Below are 17171 nucleotides of genomic sequence, written 5' to 3' on the forward strand. Positions count from 1 at the left end.
TCAGAAGGTTGAGAAGTAAAAGGCAAAGTTTATACACGGAGACATAGTAACAAAACTATGTGAAAAATGCATATTTTTGCAAAGATCGTTACTTAAAGAATTTTAGAAACAAAGCAGGGTGACTGCTGGAGAAGACAATGGCACCCCACTCCAGTGTTCTTTCCTGGAGAATCCCAAGGATGGGAGAGCCTGGTGGGCTGCCATCTATGGTGTTGCACAGAGTCAGACACGACTGAAGCGACTCAGCAGCAGCAGCAGAGAGACTGCATCTGCAAGAACTGGGAGCTCCAGTTTGGGATGAGCAGGGCTGTCACTCTACAGTACAGACTTTTCCATAAATTGTATTTCATATGAATTATTATATACTTTCAATACAGTGGGCTTCACCAGTAGCTCAAATGGTAAAGAATCTGCCTGCACTGCAGGAGACCGGGGTTCCATCCCTGGGTCGGGAAGATCCCCTGGAAAAAGAAATGGCAACCTACTCCAGTACTCTTGCCTGAAGAATTCCATGGGCAGAGGACCTGGCTGGCTACAGTCCATGGGATCACAAAGAGTCAGATATGACTGTGCAACTAACTCATTTTCATTTTATTTAAAAAATTAAATAATACATTAAAACATAATATGTAACACAAATGAAATTGAATAAGAGGATGGTCTATATAGAACTTTATTTTTTAACTAGTACAATAAAAATAGTGAAGGTAAAACCAAAAAATACTACTAAAGTAAACAAAGAATGAGAAAGAATTAAAAGTGAATCAAAAATTGAGCAAAAGATGTTGTGTTTATAAAATTGTCATTCACTAGTAAATAGCATATTATTATTGACTCCCCACTTTAAATGTACTTTACCTCTCTAGGTGCCCTAGTAAAACAGACATTATACATTTTACATTTTTGCAGAGAAACTTAATAATATCACAAATATGTAGTTAAGTTTTAAATAATATTTTCATAAATCTCTTAATGAAAATTTTCCATTAGATTTATGAAATCTTTACTCTCCAAGATTATTTGCTTTAATATTAAAATACTTTTGTCATGATGGATAATGCACTTATTTACCACCTGGAATAACATATTTTTCTCCAGAGCTTCTTCGTAGCATTAGTCAACTCAGAATTTCTTAGACTGTAGATTAATGGGTTCAACATGGGGGTTATGACTGTATAAAATACACTCAAAATGATTTGTCAATAGGGAAGGTCTTAGCAGGTCTCACATACATGAAAATACAGGGAACAAAGAAGCAGACAACCACAGTGATGTGGGAACCACAGGTCTGGAGGGCTTTCCACCTCCCTTCCTGACTCAGGTTTTTCAGAGAGTGCAGGATGACTCCATAGGAGATGAGTAATAGTAAGAAAACAATAGTACACATCAGTCTTCCATTGGCCACAACTAAGATGCCAATGATGTAGGTGTCAGTACAGATGAGTTTCAGTAAAGGGAACATGTCACAGAGAAAGTGATCAGTGATATTGGGGCCACAGAATGGGAGCCCATAAAAGGTGAAAAGATGAATTACTGAGTGCACAAAGCCACCAACAAATGACAACACCAGAAGCATGAAACACACCCTTTGCCTCATAATCACCACATAATGCAAGGGCTTACAGATGGCCACATAGTGGTCACAGGCCATCACCAGCAGAAGGACGATCTCTGATAAACCAAAAAAGTGTTCTGTAAACAGCTGGGTCAGACAAGTTTGGAAGGATATGGTATTTTCCCCAAAGTACAAGTCTGAAATCACTCTAGGGGAGATCGAAGAGGCATACATTAGATCTATAAATGATAAGCAAGCAAGAAAAATGTGCATAGGTGAGTTCAGGGTCTTACTGACAGTTATAGTCACCACAATGAGCAGGTTGCCCACCAGAGTGAAAATGTAGAAGAGCAAGAACAGAACAAAAAGGACTTTCTGCTCCTTTGGATTCTGTGTGAGGCCCAGGAGGACAAAGTAAGTTACATTGTTCCATGGTTCCATCCAGTCTGGACAGGAGCTGAGTTCACGCATTAAAGCAGTTTACCTACAAAAGAAGATGGCGGGGAGGGGGTGCAGTTTATGCATTATAAGCTTCATCTTTTTTAGTCAGCCAGTTAAAAGAATTTACATGAATTATTTGTGTCCAATGTGTCACAGACATTATGAATACCAAGTTAAATAAGACATATTTCCCTACTCTCAGTGAATAGATAATTCCAGAACCATGTAGTAAGTACCTTTATAAGAATGTTCACACAAGTTTATAGTCAATATACATATATATTAATCAAGCTAAAGCATAACATCAATCAAACTCAATATAATATCAATCAAACTGAAGTCAGAGAAGGCTTTACAGAGGAAGCAATTTTTAAAATGTTTTTTAAAGGAAAAATGAAACAAGAATATGATAAAGGAATTCCTTTAAATGGTACACCATATATAAAGTCACAAAGGTATAATACTTGAGATCCATTTAAGCTAATTTCAATATTCAGTTAGTAGATAAAACTATAAATAGAAGGTCACTGTCTTGAATTGTGTCAAACCTCACTGAAACTTCTTTCCTAGAGTCTTCAGTTGGATATTCCTCATTTTCTAATCAGTAAATGCTGAAGCATTGTAAGTTTGTCTCCAGGCTCTAGCTTTCCATCTATTTTCACCTTTGTCTTAAAATTCTACATAAATATGTGCAAAGACTATAAAAACATAACCATTGTTACAAATGGAGCTTTGGATCCTGGCACATGTTACATTTTATTTTGCTGGGTAATAGAAAGAACTATGAGACAGCTGTAAAACAATGAAAAACAAAATATATGTAACATCTCCAATTTTGGACGTGCAATTGGATATCCATTTAATACATTTAGAAATAAGTTTTAAATATTCCACAATAAAAAGGGAGTTCCCCATCTTATTAAATACCAATGTCCATATAACTGCTCAAACAAACCAGGAGTTTGACCATGTTCTTCACTCCCTAGTGTTCTCATCTTACTTAGGGATACCTTTAGGAAACCCTGTTGTCTCTACTTCTAAATACATCACAAATTGGATCATTAACTACTTGAATTTTCTTCATGGTCCAAAACAATGGCCTCCTGCCCTGTTTCTCCACTTCTATTCTGGTCTCCAATAAATGTGTTCTCTTAAAGCTATCAGTGAATATAAAGTGAATATAATGCAGGAGACCTGGATTTGATACCTGGACTGGGAAGATCCTTTGAAGCAAGAAATGGCAAACTACTCCAATATTCTTGCCTGGAGAATCCCATGGACAGAGGAGCCTGGTAGGCTACAATCCACAGGGTCAAAAAAGTCAGACACTACTGAGTATGTATGCACATAAAGTCAGTTTCAATCACGTGCTCACAATTTAATATATTACATTAAATTTATAGTAATGAGAACTGTAATCTCTATATCATAGTTGAAGAAATTAAGGCATAGAACATTAAATTAATATTTCCATGGTCACATATTTTTAAGTGATAAAACTAGAATTGATTCTAAATTTGATTTATTTCAAGGTAATTAAATTTCCTCAATAGTAAAGAAAATCACACAATTATGATGCCTACTTCCCACTATTTACTATTAACCTTACTTGTGGAGGCTTGCTCATTATCTTCAGAATAAATACTAAAATCACTCGTATGCATCTTGAATTCTTCTTTCATCTAGTTTGATAACAAAAGGAAAAGGTTTGCATTATTTCTTAAAGAAATAATTATATCACTCCAGTGTCTGTCTACTTTCTCCATGAGTTTTCTGACTATTCAAAAGAGTTTTTTATTTGTATAAGTTATTTACAGAAATTTCATGCATATACAGAAAGAAATTACCACATTGGGATAATTTATCCAAAAGTGAAACAAATCCTATATTTACATAGAAAGGTAGCAACCAGTCATTTCCCAAGAAAATGTGTCTCTAAGAATTTATTTTCCTACTAATATCAAAATAGAAAAATACCATTCAATTGCTTAGGTCTTCTCTTTTCATTTTGTTAGTAAAGCTAGAATACTTGAACTGAGATTTTGACAGAAATTCTTGTGTTTTTCTCTTTTTTATGCAATGTTTTAAGCCTAACAAAGGACCTCCTGAAATTTTACATCAGTTCTTAAAAAGATATCATCTTTTTCCTGATGTTGACAATGATAACTAGACACTTTTCCCTTCTAGCTACATTTATCCCTGAGTCTTTAAGATGGAATGTGTCCAATATCAATCCTTCCTTAATTAAATTCTTTGAGATTTTCCACTAAATGTTTAAACTACCAGTACATGTAAAGATACTATAAGGTCAAATCACATAATTAGGGTCAGAAAGTGAAACATGGAGGAAAATATGGTCTTAAAACCATTATGAAGTTATTGCAACTCAGGAGTGAAATGTCAGACCAGGCATTTTGTCCCAGTTTGACTAAAGACATATTTCCCAACTGCCACAACAAATTTGTGTTTCTTTTTATTTAATTAATATTAAATTTGCTTACCTTAAATTTTGGTTCAGTTCAGTCTCTCAGTCGTGTCCAACTCTTTGCGACCCCATGAATCACAGCATGCCAGGCCTCCCTGTTCATCACCATCTCCCGGAGTTCACTCAAACTCACGTCCATCGAGTCAGTTATATGCCATCCAGCCATCTCATCCTCTGTCGTCCCCTTCTCCTCCTGCCCCCAATCCCTCCCAGCATCAGAGTCTTTTCCAATGAGTCAACTCTTCGCATGAGGTGGCCAAAGTACTGGAGTTTCAGCTTTAGCATCATTCTTTCCAGAGAAAACCCAGGACTGATCTCCTTCAGAATGGACTGGTTGGATCTCTTTGCAGTCCAAGGGACTCTCAAGAGTCTTCTCCAACACCACAGTTTAAAAGCATCAATTTTAATTTTGTCACTAGTTGATATGCAATTACTAGTTATGTATACAGTAGTTATTTTTTAAGCTAAGTTACCTATTTAATGCCAGAAACTGTACCATGAATGAGTGAGTGAAAGTCGCTCAGTTGTGTCCAACTCTCTGTGACCCCATTGGACTTTAGCCTGTAAGGCTTCTCTGTTCATGGAATTTTCCAGGCAAAAGTACTAGAGTGGTTTGTCATTTCCTTCTCCAGGGGATCTTCCCAACCTAGGGATCAAATCCGGGTCTCCACCATTGCAGGCAGACATTTTACCATCTGAGCCACAGGGAATCCCCATTCACTGACTATAAGACAACAAATAAAGTACAGTGACAGAAATAAAAGAGGAAATTTTTCTATGGATAATGTAATCAGAGAAGATGATTTTTAAGGTGATGTTGAAGCTGAAATCCAAACATTAGAATGTGGCTACCATTGGAAACAATGTTAAAAACAGTAAAATTGAGTAAAATTTAATTAATTATAAAATCACTTCAGAGATGATACAATCTATTTGTAGAAAACTCTAAAAATTCCAAGAAAAGTTTTGAAGGTCTGTGTTTCTAAAACGTGGTGACAGTGTACACACTTCTCTTATTCCTACTTTTTAAGGGGAAAGTGTTCAACTTGTCTATTGAGTCTAACGTTCCCTGTGGATGTGTCATACACAGCTCTATCATCAGTTCAGTTAACTCACTCAGTTGTGTCTGACTCTTTGCGACCCCATTCTGTACTTTTTGAGATTTCATCCAAGTACTGCATTTCAGACTCTTGTTCACCATGACATGATGGCTACTCCATTTCTTCTAAGGGATTCCTACCCGCAGTAGTAGATATAATGGTCATCACAGTCTTTTCTCAAGAGTCTTCTCCAACACCACAGTTCAAAAGCATCAATTCTTCAGCACTCAGCTTTCTTCACAGTCCAACTCTCACATCCATACATGGCTACTGGAAAAACCATAGCCTTGACTAGACAGACCTTTGTTGACAAAGTCGTGTCTCTGCTTTTCAATATGCAGTCTAGGTTGGTCATAACTTTCCTTCCAAGGAGTAAGTGTCTTTTAACTTCATGGCTGCAGTCACCATCTGCAGTGATTTTGGAGCCCAAAAAAATAAAGTCTGACACTGTTTCCTCTGTTTCCCCATCTATTTCCCATGAAGTGATGGGATCAGATGTCATGATCTTCGTTTTCTGAATGTTGAGCTTTAAGCCAACTTTTTCACTCTCCACTTTCACTTTCATCAAGAGGCTTTTGAGTTCCTCTTCACTTTCTGCCATAAGGGTGATGTCATCTGCATATCTGAGGTTATTAATATTTCTTCTGGCAATCTTGATTCCAGATTGTGCTTCTTCCAGCCCAGCGTTTCTCATGATGTATTCTGCATAGAAGTTAAATAAGCAGGGTGACAATATACAGCCTTGACATACTCCTTTTCCTATTTGGAACCAGTCTGTTGTTCCATGTCCAGTTCTAACTGTTGCTTCCTGACCTGCATATAGGTTTCTCAAAAGGCAGGTCATGTGGTCTGGTATTCTTATCTCTTTCAGAATTTTCCACAGTTTATTGTGATCCACAGAGTCAAAGGCTTTGGCATAGTCAGTAAAGCAGAAATAGATATTTTTTCTGGAACTCTCTTGCTTTTTCCATGATCCAGCGGATGTTGGCAATTTGATCTCTGGTTCCTCTGCCTTTTCTAAAACCAGCTTGAACATCAGGAAGTTCATGGTTCACATATTGCTGAAGCCTGGTTTGGAGAATTTTGAGCATTACTTACTAGCGTGTGAGATGAGTGCAATTGTGCAGTAGTTGGAGCATTCTTTGGCATTGCCTTTCTTTGGGATTGGAATGAAAACTGACCTTTTCCAGTCCTGTGGCCACTGCTGAGTTTTCCAAATTTGCTGGCATATTGAGTGCAGCACTTTCACAGCATCATCTTTCAGGATTTGGAATAGCTCCACTGGAATTCCATCACCTCCACTAGCTTTGTTCGTAGTGATGCTTTCTAAGGCCCACTTGACTTCACATTCCAGAATGTCTGGCTTTAGGTCAGTGATAACACCATCGTGATTATCTGGGTCTTGAATATATTTTTTGTACAGTTCTTCTGTGTATTCTTGTCATGTCTTGTTAATATCTTCTGCTTCTGTTAGGTCCATACCATTTCTGTCCTTTATCGAGCCCACCTTTGCATGAAATGTTTGTTTGGTATCTCTGATTTTCTTGAAGAGATCCCTAGTCTTTCCCATTTTGTTGTTTTCCTCTATTTCTTTGCATTATGCCAGTAAAATTAAAATTTTAAAGTACACAAATGAAACAATTTCTTAATCAGGCTTCCATATACTACAAATGCTTATCAAGCACTGGTTGTTCAGAATGTGATCAAAAAATTTTTTCCACTCGCAGTGGTAACAATTTTGGTCATCAGTGACATTTTGCCAATAGTTATAAACCTCAGCCTTTTAAATAAATATACCAGTTGATTCAACTGGTCCACTTCTAGGAACTCAAACTTAGAAAATTTCAAAAAGATTTCACTGTATAATTATTTCTCATAGAAAAAGACCAAGGAAAACATGAACAGGATTTAATACATCAATGTTAGTGTATCCTCAAACCACAGTTAAGCAGTATGAGGAAAAAGAATGAGTTAGGTCTATATAAACTGAGGCTGAGGAGTAAAATGCAAAATTCATATATGGAAGCACAGTTACAAACACATTCATTTTTGCAAAGATTATTGTTTGAGTGACTCCATCTGGAAGAAATGGGAGGGGCTCTGGTTTGGGATGGATTTGTAAGGTTTATTCTACAGTACTGAATTTTGCTTAAATCTATTATATATATGTTAATATCTAGCATATATTCAATAATTTATTTAAAATTAAATATCACCCTAAAATGTCATATGTAATGCAAATAACATTGAACAAAAAGGATAATCTGTGTAGCATTAAATATTTTAACTATTACAATCAAAAAGATACAATAAAAGAATATTGCTAAAATAAAACTGAGATTGTACTGAAAGTAAATCAGAAATTAAGTAAAAATTAGTGCAACTGTGAAAATTTCATTGACTAATATTATCTTTGATTCCCTACTGCATATCAGCTTTCTAGATGCAATAATAAAACAGACATTAAAAGGTTACATTTTAGTAGAGAAACTATTATTAATACACAGACATGTAGTTCTGTTTTTAGTTATAATTATCATAAATCATTTATAGAAATGGAAAGTTTGCATCAGATTTATGAAAACTTACATTCCAAGGAGACTGGCACTAACACTACATTACTTTCTTCACTATGAATAATGCAATCATTTGCTACTTGATAAGACATAATTTTCTCCAGAGTTTCTTCATAGCATTGGTCAACTCAGAATTTCTTAGACTGTAAATTAATGGGTTCAGCATGGGGCTTATGACTGTATAAAATGCACTCAATGATTTGTCAATGGGGAAGGCCTTAGCAGGTCTCACATACATGAAAATGCAGAGAAAAAAGAAGCAGATAACCACAGTGATGTGGGAACTACACGTCTGGCGGGCTTTCCGCCTCCCTTCCTGACTCAGATTCTTCAGAAAGTGTAGGATGACTCCATAGGAGACAAGTAAGAGCAGAAATAAAATAATGCATATCAGTCCTCCATTAGCCAACACTAAGACGCCGATGACATAGGTGTCAGTACACACGAGTTTCAATAAGGGGTACAGGTCACATGTAAAGTGATCAATGACATTGGGGCCACAGAATGGGAGCCCATAAACAGTGCTAAGTTGAATTATTGAGTGCAGAAAACCTCCAACTCAGGACACCACCAGCAGCACAACACACACCCTCTGTCTCATGATTACCAAATAATGCAAGGGCTTGCAGATGGCCACATAGTGGTCATAAACCATGACCAACAGAATAGATATCTTAGACCACCAAAAAAATGTTCTGTAAATAGCTGGGTCATGCGAGATTCAAAGGAAATGGTGTTTTTCCCGAGGAACAAGTCTGAAATCAATCTCAGGGTAATAGAAGAGGAATACATTAGATCTATAAATGATAAACAGGCAAGAAAAAAGTACATTGCCCAGTTCAGGGTCTTACTTACAGTTATAGTCACAACAATGAGCAGATTGCCCACCATAGTCAAAATGTAGAAGAGCAAGAACAGAACAAAAAGGACTTTCTGCTCCTTTGGATTCTGTGTGAGGCCCAGCAAGACAAAGTTAAATTGTTCCTTGGTTCCATTTAGTCTGTACAGGAGCTGACTTCACATATTAGCAGTTTACCTACAAAACAAGAGGAAAACTTTTATTATGCACTATGATCTCAACCTTTTTTAATCTATTCAGTTAAAAGAGTATTGTGGAGTATTTGAATGCAATGTGTCATAAATATTCTGATTACCAAGTTGAATGAGGCATAGTTTCCTACCCTCCATGATATGATACATGATGAGGATTCAGACAATTTAAGGCCCATATAATAAGAGCCATCTTAAGGGTATTCACAAAAAGCCAAGGTTCAGTGTAAAAATATATCAATCAAACTGGAATCAAGAAAGAAGTTTGAGAGGAGAGAAAGCTTTATCTGAGTTTTAAAAGAAAAGTGAAAGCACAAGAGAAGATGAGAAGAAAATTCCTTTAAAATATGCATCATATATGACATCACAAAGGTGCAACACTTGATACCAATCAAGCTAATTTCCATAGTCAGTATAAGTGGATCAAACTGTGACTTGAAGGTCACTGTCTTGAACAGTCTCACATCACATGGAGAATCCTTATGACCGTACCCTGGATATTCATCCTTTTCCGGCACCATAAATGCTGAAGCACTTTAATTTTGTGTCCACCCCCTATCTTTCTACTTATTTTTAACCCTTATAGGCAACATACTATTTTGGGCATCTATAACTAGATATCAATTTAATACATATAAAATTTTTTTTAAGTTTCCACAATATAAAAGGAGTTCCCTGTCTCAGTAAATGGTACCCACCTTCCATGTAATTGCTCAGACAAAAAACTTTAGAATTTTTTTCACTGCTTTACTGCTCTAATTTTATTTATCGACACACTTGACAAATTCTGTTGTCTCTGCTTTCAAAATATAACAAGTTTTATTTCCTTCCTGGCCAATAGCAGTAGCTTGCTGCTGTGTTTTTCTACTTTTATTTCTGCCAGGAAAAACTTGTTGTCCTAAAGTGGCTTGTACGATTGTTTTTGAATCTTGTTCTGATTATCTTACTCCACTCTTAAAACTCCTGTAGTGAATTCCAATCAAGCACTCACAGTTTACTACGTCACACTATAATCCTCATTTCATAGTTGAGGAAACTAAGGTTTGTATGGTCATATATGGATGTGAGAGTTGGAGTGTGAAGAAAGCTGAGCACCGAAGAATTGATGCTTTTGTGGTGTTGGAGAAGACTCTTGAGAGTCCCTTGGACTGCAAGGAGATCCAACCAGTCCATGATAAAGGAGATCAGTCCTGGGATTTCTTTGGAAGGACAGATGCTAAAGCTGAAACTCCAATACTTTGGCCACCTCATGCAAAGAGTTGACTCATTGGGAAAGACCCTGATGCTGGGAGGGATTGGTGGCAGGAGGAGAAGGGGACGACAGAGCATGAGATGTCTGGATGGCATCACCGACTCGATGGACATGAGTTTGAGTGAACTCCAGGAGTTGGTGATGGACAGGGAGGCCTGGCGTGCTGCAATTCATGGGGTCACAAACAGTCGGATATGACTGAGTGACTGAACTGAAGGTTTAAAACATCTAATTAATTATCCCAAGATCACATATTTTTCTTTATTTTATTTTATTTAACTTTACAATGTTGTATTGGTTTTGCCGTATATAAAAATGAATCAGCTACAGGTATACATGTGTTCCCCATCCTGAACCCTCCTCCCTCCTCCCTCCCCATACCATCCCTCTGGGTCGTCCCAGTGCACCAGCCCCAAGCATCCAGTATCATGCATCGAACCTGGACTGGTGACTCGTTTTATATATGGTATTATACATATTTCAATGCCATTCTACCAAATCATCCCACCCTCTCCCAAAGAGTCCAAAAGACTGTTCTATACATCAGTGTCTCTTTTGCTGTCTCATATACAGGATTATTGTTACCATCTTTCTAAATTCCGTATATATGCATTAGTATACTGTATTGGTGTTTTTCTTTCTGGCTTACTTCACTCTGTATAATTGGCTCCAGTTTCATCCACCTCATTAGCACTGATTCAAACGTATTCTTTTTAATGGCTGAGTAATACTCCATTGTGTATATGTACCACAGCTTTCTTATCCATTCATCTGCTGATGGACATCTAGGTTGCTTCCGTGTCCTGGCTATTATAAACAGTGCTGCAATGAACATTGGGGTACACGTGAAGATCACCTATTTTTCAATGGTCAAACCAGAATTAAATCTGAGCTTGACTTATTTCAAAGGAATTTAATCCCTTACATAATAAAAGTCACATAATTGTGAAGCCTGGATCCCAGTCTTCACTGTTGGTGTTACCTTGTGGAGTCTTGGTCACAATCTGAAGGAAAACTTCTTAAGTTACTCATAAAAACTTCAAATTCTTTATTCATTCAGTATGACAATAAAGGCAAAAGGATGCAGTAGTACTCCAGGATATATTTTATTTCATTCAGCTGTCTGTCCACTTTCTTCATGTAGTTTTTTGGTTATTCAGAAGATTGTCTTAATTACACTATAGATTATTTAAAAGAAATTTCATGGGGCACACACATAGACACATACATGCACAAAAATAAATATTTACCATGTTAGGACAATTGATTAAAATTATAAACAAATCCTATGTCTTGAAGGAAGATAACATTCATCTTTTCCCAAGCAAATGTGTCTCTAGTAATTTCTTTTCCTACCAACTTCAAAATATAAGAATACCATTTAGTTGTTTAGTCCCTCTCATTAATATACCATGATGTAGAACAGACTAGTCAACTTGAGATTTTGAGAGACATTCTTGCATTGTTTTTCTTTTTTTAATGCCATGTTTTCAGCCTAACAAAGGACCACCTGAAAATTTTATATCAGTTCTTAAAATAATGTCACTTCTTTTCCCCAAAGGGGCAAAGATCACTGGACATTTTGCCCCTTCTAACCACATTTATCATTGAGTTTTGAAGCTGGACTGTGTCCAAGACTGATTCTTTCTTAATTAAATTCACTGGGATTTTCCACAAAATTTTAAAAGTGCATTTGTGTGTGAAGATACATTTGGGTCAAATCACATAATTAGGGTCTGAAAGTGTAACATGGAGAAAAAAATTCCTTTAGAACCATCATGATGTTATTACGAGTCAAAAATAATCAGCTCAATCATTTTTTTCCAGTTAGACTAGCTAGGCATGCAATTCCTAGCCTGCAACAGCAATTTTTCTTTCCTTTTATTTAATACTAAATTTATTCTGCCTTGAACTTAGGTTAAGTATACAATAATTTTCTCACTAAAATTTAGATATAATACTTAATTATTTATCTGATTTTTTTTAAGTTACCTATTTAAAGCCAGGAACTATACTCTGAGTGAGAACACAGCACTTAATAAAACAGGATGGAAATCATGTAAAAACTCCTTCCTGCATGTGTCTTATGTTCTTATGAGTCAAACAATACAGGAGAAAATTTAATAAAGCAAGAATTGCCTTATTCACTGCTTGTAAGAAAGCAAATAGGGTACTATGACAGAAATAAAAGGAAAAAAATTACACTGAAAAGTTGCTCCTTTAAGCCGGGTGTTATGCCAGGATTCATGGTCTCTGGAGCAGGGGATTTCAATCCAGGGTCAGAAACGAGGCTTAACTACTTGGAACTTCTGTGTGGCAAAGTTTTATTAAAGTATAATAGAGATAGGGAAAGCTTCTGACATAGACATCAGAAGGGGACAGAAAGAGTGCCCCCTTGCTAGTTTATAGCAAGGTGTTTTATGTCTGTTGGAAAGCTATTCATCACATAAGAAAGACACCTCAGGCTGAGAGAGTTTCACCAGACCTGTCTGACAATATGCGCTTTTGAAATAGGATGGCACAAGAGAGTACCATAAAAACATCTATTTCTGCTTTATTGACTGTGCCAAAGCCTTTGACTCTGTGGATCACAATAAACTGTGGAAAATTCTGAAAGAGATGGGAATACCAGACCACCTGAACTGCTTCTTGAGAAACCTATATGCTGGTCAGGAAGCAACAGTTAGAACTGGACGTGGAACAACAGACTGGTTCCAAATAGGAAAAGGAGTATGTCAAGGCTGTATATTGTCACCCTGCTTATTTAACTTATATGCAGAGTACATTATAAGAAACACTGGGCTGGATGAAGCACAATCTGGAATCAAGATTGCCGGGAGAAATATCAATAACCTCAGATATGCCGATGACATCACCCTTATGGCAGAAAGTGAAGAGGAACTAAAAAGCCTCTTGATGAAAGTGAAAGAGGAGAGTGAAAAAGTTGGCTTAAAGCTCAACATTCAGAAAATGAAGATCATGGCATCTGGTCCCATCATTTCATGGGCAATAGATGGGGAAACAGTAGAAACAGTGTCAGACTTTATTTTTTTGGGCTCCAAAATCACTGCAGATGGTGACTGCAGCCATGAAATTAAAAGACGCTTACTCCTTGGAAGAAAAGTTATGACCAACCTAGACAGCATATGCAAAAGCAGAGACATTACTTTGCCAACAAAGGTCCGTCTAGTCAAGGCTATGGTTTTTCCTGTAGTCATGTATGGATGTGAGAGTTGGACTGTGAAGAAGGCTGAGCACTGAAGAATTGATGCTTTTGAACTGTGGTGGTGGAGAAAACTCTTGAGAGTCCCTTGGATTGCAAGGAGATCCAAGCAGTCCATTCTAAAGGAGATCAGCCCTGGGATTTCTTTGGAAAGAATGATGCTAAAGCTGAAACTCCAATACTTTGGCCAACTCACGTGAAGAGTTGACTCATTGGAAAAGACTCTGATGCTGGGAGGGGTTGGGAGCAGGAGGAGAAGGGGACAACAGAGAATGAGATGGCTGGATGGCATCACCGACTCAATCAACATGAATTTGAGTGAACTCCGGGAGTTGGTGATAGACAAGGAGGCCTGGCTTGCTGCGATTCATGGGGTCTCTAAGAGTGGACATGACTGAGCGACTGAACTGAACTGAACTGAAGGTGTGTCATCCCCTGGCCAAAAAGCAATTGACAGGAATACTGGTTTGTTGAGCCATTTTCAGCCCAAGGTTAGGGAAAGGAAAAAAGTTAGCCTTCGGCAGAACCATTTTGAAGAAAGGCAAATTCCAAAGAAAATTCGTAGTTTCATTAACATAAGAAAAACACATTGGTTAGCTCAAGGCAGAACCAGGTGTCTTTATTTTATTTTTTAATATACTTTATTTATTTTAATTGCAGGCTAAGTACTTTACAATATTGTATTGTATTTGCCATACATCAACATGAATCCTCCACAGGTGCACACGTGTTCCCCATCCTGAACCCCCTTCCACCTCCCTCTCCATACCATCCCTCTGGGTTATCCAAGTGCACCAGCCATGTATAATATCATATGTGAAACGAATTGCCAGTCCAGGTTCAATACATGATACAGGTGTCTTTAATTTTGTGTAGAAGGAAAAAAAAATCTGCCAGTTGCAGTTTATTTCCTCCTGCCCCATTGGGGACCTCTGGCCTTCCTGCCTGTTACCCTCTCAACACTATGATAAAATAATTAGAATAAATATTCTCTAAAAGGTGATGTTTAAGTTGAGATTCAAATACCAGAGAGTGGCCACCATTGGAATCACTGTTACAGACAGTAAAATTTAATTAATTATAAAATTGTTTCACTTTGGTGATGTTATGATCTATATGTAGAAAACTCAAAAAAAATTTCAAAGAAAAATTTTCACAGTACTTTGTTTTTGATTTCTTTAAGTGATAAGTGGTTGCACTTTTATGTTACTCCTGATTTTTAACAAGAAAGATTTCAGCCTTCCAATGCTGAGTCTAATGTGAGCTATGGAACTGTTCTATAAAGTCTTTATTATGTTGAGGTACACTCTTTCTATACCCAGTTTCTTGAGAGAGTTTTTTATTGAGAATGAGTGTTGAATTTCTATACTATCAATGAACAACCCAAAGATCAAATTAAGAAAACAATTCCATTTACAACAGTGTCAAGGAGTAAACTACCTCAGAACAAACTTAATCAAAGTAGGAAAAGGTTTGTGTGCTAAAAACTACAAAAATGTTGCTGAAAGATATTACAGAAGACACAAATAAATGGAAAACATTTATTTTCTGGACTGATGATCTGGACTATTTGATATTATTAAGATGTCAATGCTACCTAAAGTGATCTATAGATTCAATGCAATCCCTAATACATCCCCCAATATTTTTTGTACAAATAGAAACCTTCATCCTAAAATTCATATGAAATCTCAAGGGAATCTAAATCAGCAGAACAATCTTGAAAAAAGAACAGATTGGTGGATTTCCTATTCCTGGTTCTATAACATACGACAAAACAATGGTCATCATGGCAGTGTGGCTTTGGCATAAAGACAGACATATAGGAGAGAGTAGTCAACATGCAGGTAGGAAAACCCTGAGATCACTTCCTTCCGTGCAGATACCAAAATTATAACTACTTACAGAGCGCTTTTCAAGTGGCAGAGTGGAAAAGAATCCACCTGCTAATGCAGGAAACACAAGAGATGCAGGTTCTATGCCTGAGTCAAGAAGATCCCCAGAGTAGGAAATGGCAACTTGCTCCAATATTCTAACCTGGAAAATCCCATGGACAGAAGAGCCTGGGGGGCTATAGTCCATGGGGTCGCAAAGAGTCAGATATGACTTGAGCACACACACATAATAATAATATAGAACAATTACTAAAGAGAACAATGTGAAGATTAGCAGGATAATCCCCTACAGCAAAAGATATGATATAAAGAAGGAACCACAGCAAACAGGTAGGAAGAGTGAAGACACAATATTGTCAAGACCATGCCCCCTAGTGGGTGAACCACACAGGATGGTAATAACAGTTGTAGTTTTTCCTCAAAAATCAAGAGTCTGAGCCTCATTTTAAGCTCTGCAGCCAAGAGTCCTGAACCAGGAAGAGGGACTCTCAAAATATTCTGGCTTTGAGGACCAGTGGGGCTTACTTTGGGGAGAGCTGGAAGATAGCTGTAAGAAGCAGAGACTCCAACCTACAAAAGCACAGATAAACAGTATTTTGAAAAGAGCTCAGATAGACTAAGGTGACAATGATGATGATAAAAAAGTAATCTAGGTTTGGTGAACATAGGCCTGAATTGAAACACCAGAATTTGGTTCAGGAAAATCATGGCCCCTTATCTAATTACCAGGCTTCCCTGGTGACTGAGATGGTAAAGAATCTGCCCTGCACTGCGGGAGACCTGTCTTTGATCCCTAGTTGGGAAGATCCCCTGGAGGAGAGCATGGTAATCCAATCAAATATTCTTGCCTGGAGAATCCCATGGACAGAGGAGCCTAGCGGGCTACAGTCCATGGGGTCGCAAAGAATCGGACATTATTGACTGACTAAGCACAACACACATCTAATTACCTGGTGTAAAGACTTTTTGGACCCCCTCAGTTGGTGCAGTGGTAAAGAATCCATCTGCCAATGCAGGAGACACAAGAGAGGATGACTTGATTGCTGAGAAAGATAGATTCCCTGGAGTAGGAAATGGCAACCTGTTCTAGTATTCTTGCCTGGAAATTTCATGGACAGAGCAGCTACAGTCCATGGGGCTGCAAAGAGCCAGACAGGACTGAGCATACACTCACATTTTTTGCCCCCAAATCCAGAGATTTTTGAATGAATGAATCTTCTTGTATTATGGAATAAGATGCTTGCAATATGACCACACATAGGTGATATGTCTTCATTCCAACCTTTATATGAAGGATCTGAAAAAGAAATATTTAATTCACTGTACTACACACTTCCAAATTATGAGTAAGGGGAGTTCACACCTGGATACTGCAGTGAACATGATTGGGGTCAAGAATTAACCACATATGCTATTATGTAGTAATATGGAAACTAGATTCAGGATGAAAGTTCTCTGCATCTTAGTTCTCAAAGTCCTTCCCTGCCTCAACTTTATAAAGATAATTATCTTTAAGCATTTTAAAGTTATTTATTTCACATTTACATATATAGCCCATATAGACTATACTTTTCAAAATATACTATGAAGTGAA

The 17171-nt window shown here is 37.3% G+C and overlaps 2 pseudogenes; both read right to left on the bottom strand.

The window, feature by feature from the left end:
- Positions 1-819: 819 nt before the first annotated feature.
- Positions 820-1996, bottom strand: LOC147346481 (olfactory receptor 4A47-like; annotated as a pseudogene).
- Positions 1997-8233: 6237 nt separating this feature from the next.
- On the bottom strand, positions 8234-9152 carry LOC147346482 (olfactory receptor 4A47-like; annotated as a pseudogene).
- Positions 9153-17171: the final 8019 nt, after the last annotated feature.

This window comes from Bos grunniens, chromosome 23, assembly GCF_055505025.1.
Source record: "Bos grunniens cultivar Pamir isolate PY7600 chromosome 23, Bosgru_T2T1.0, whole genome shotgun sequence".
NCBI classification, from domain to species: domain Eukaryota; kingdom Metazoa; phylum Chordata; class Mammalia; order Artiodactyla; family Bovidae; genus Bos; species Bos grunniens.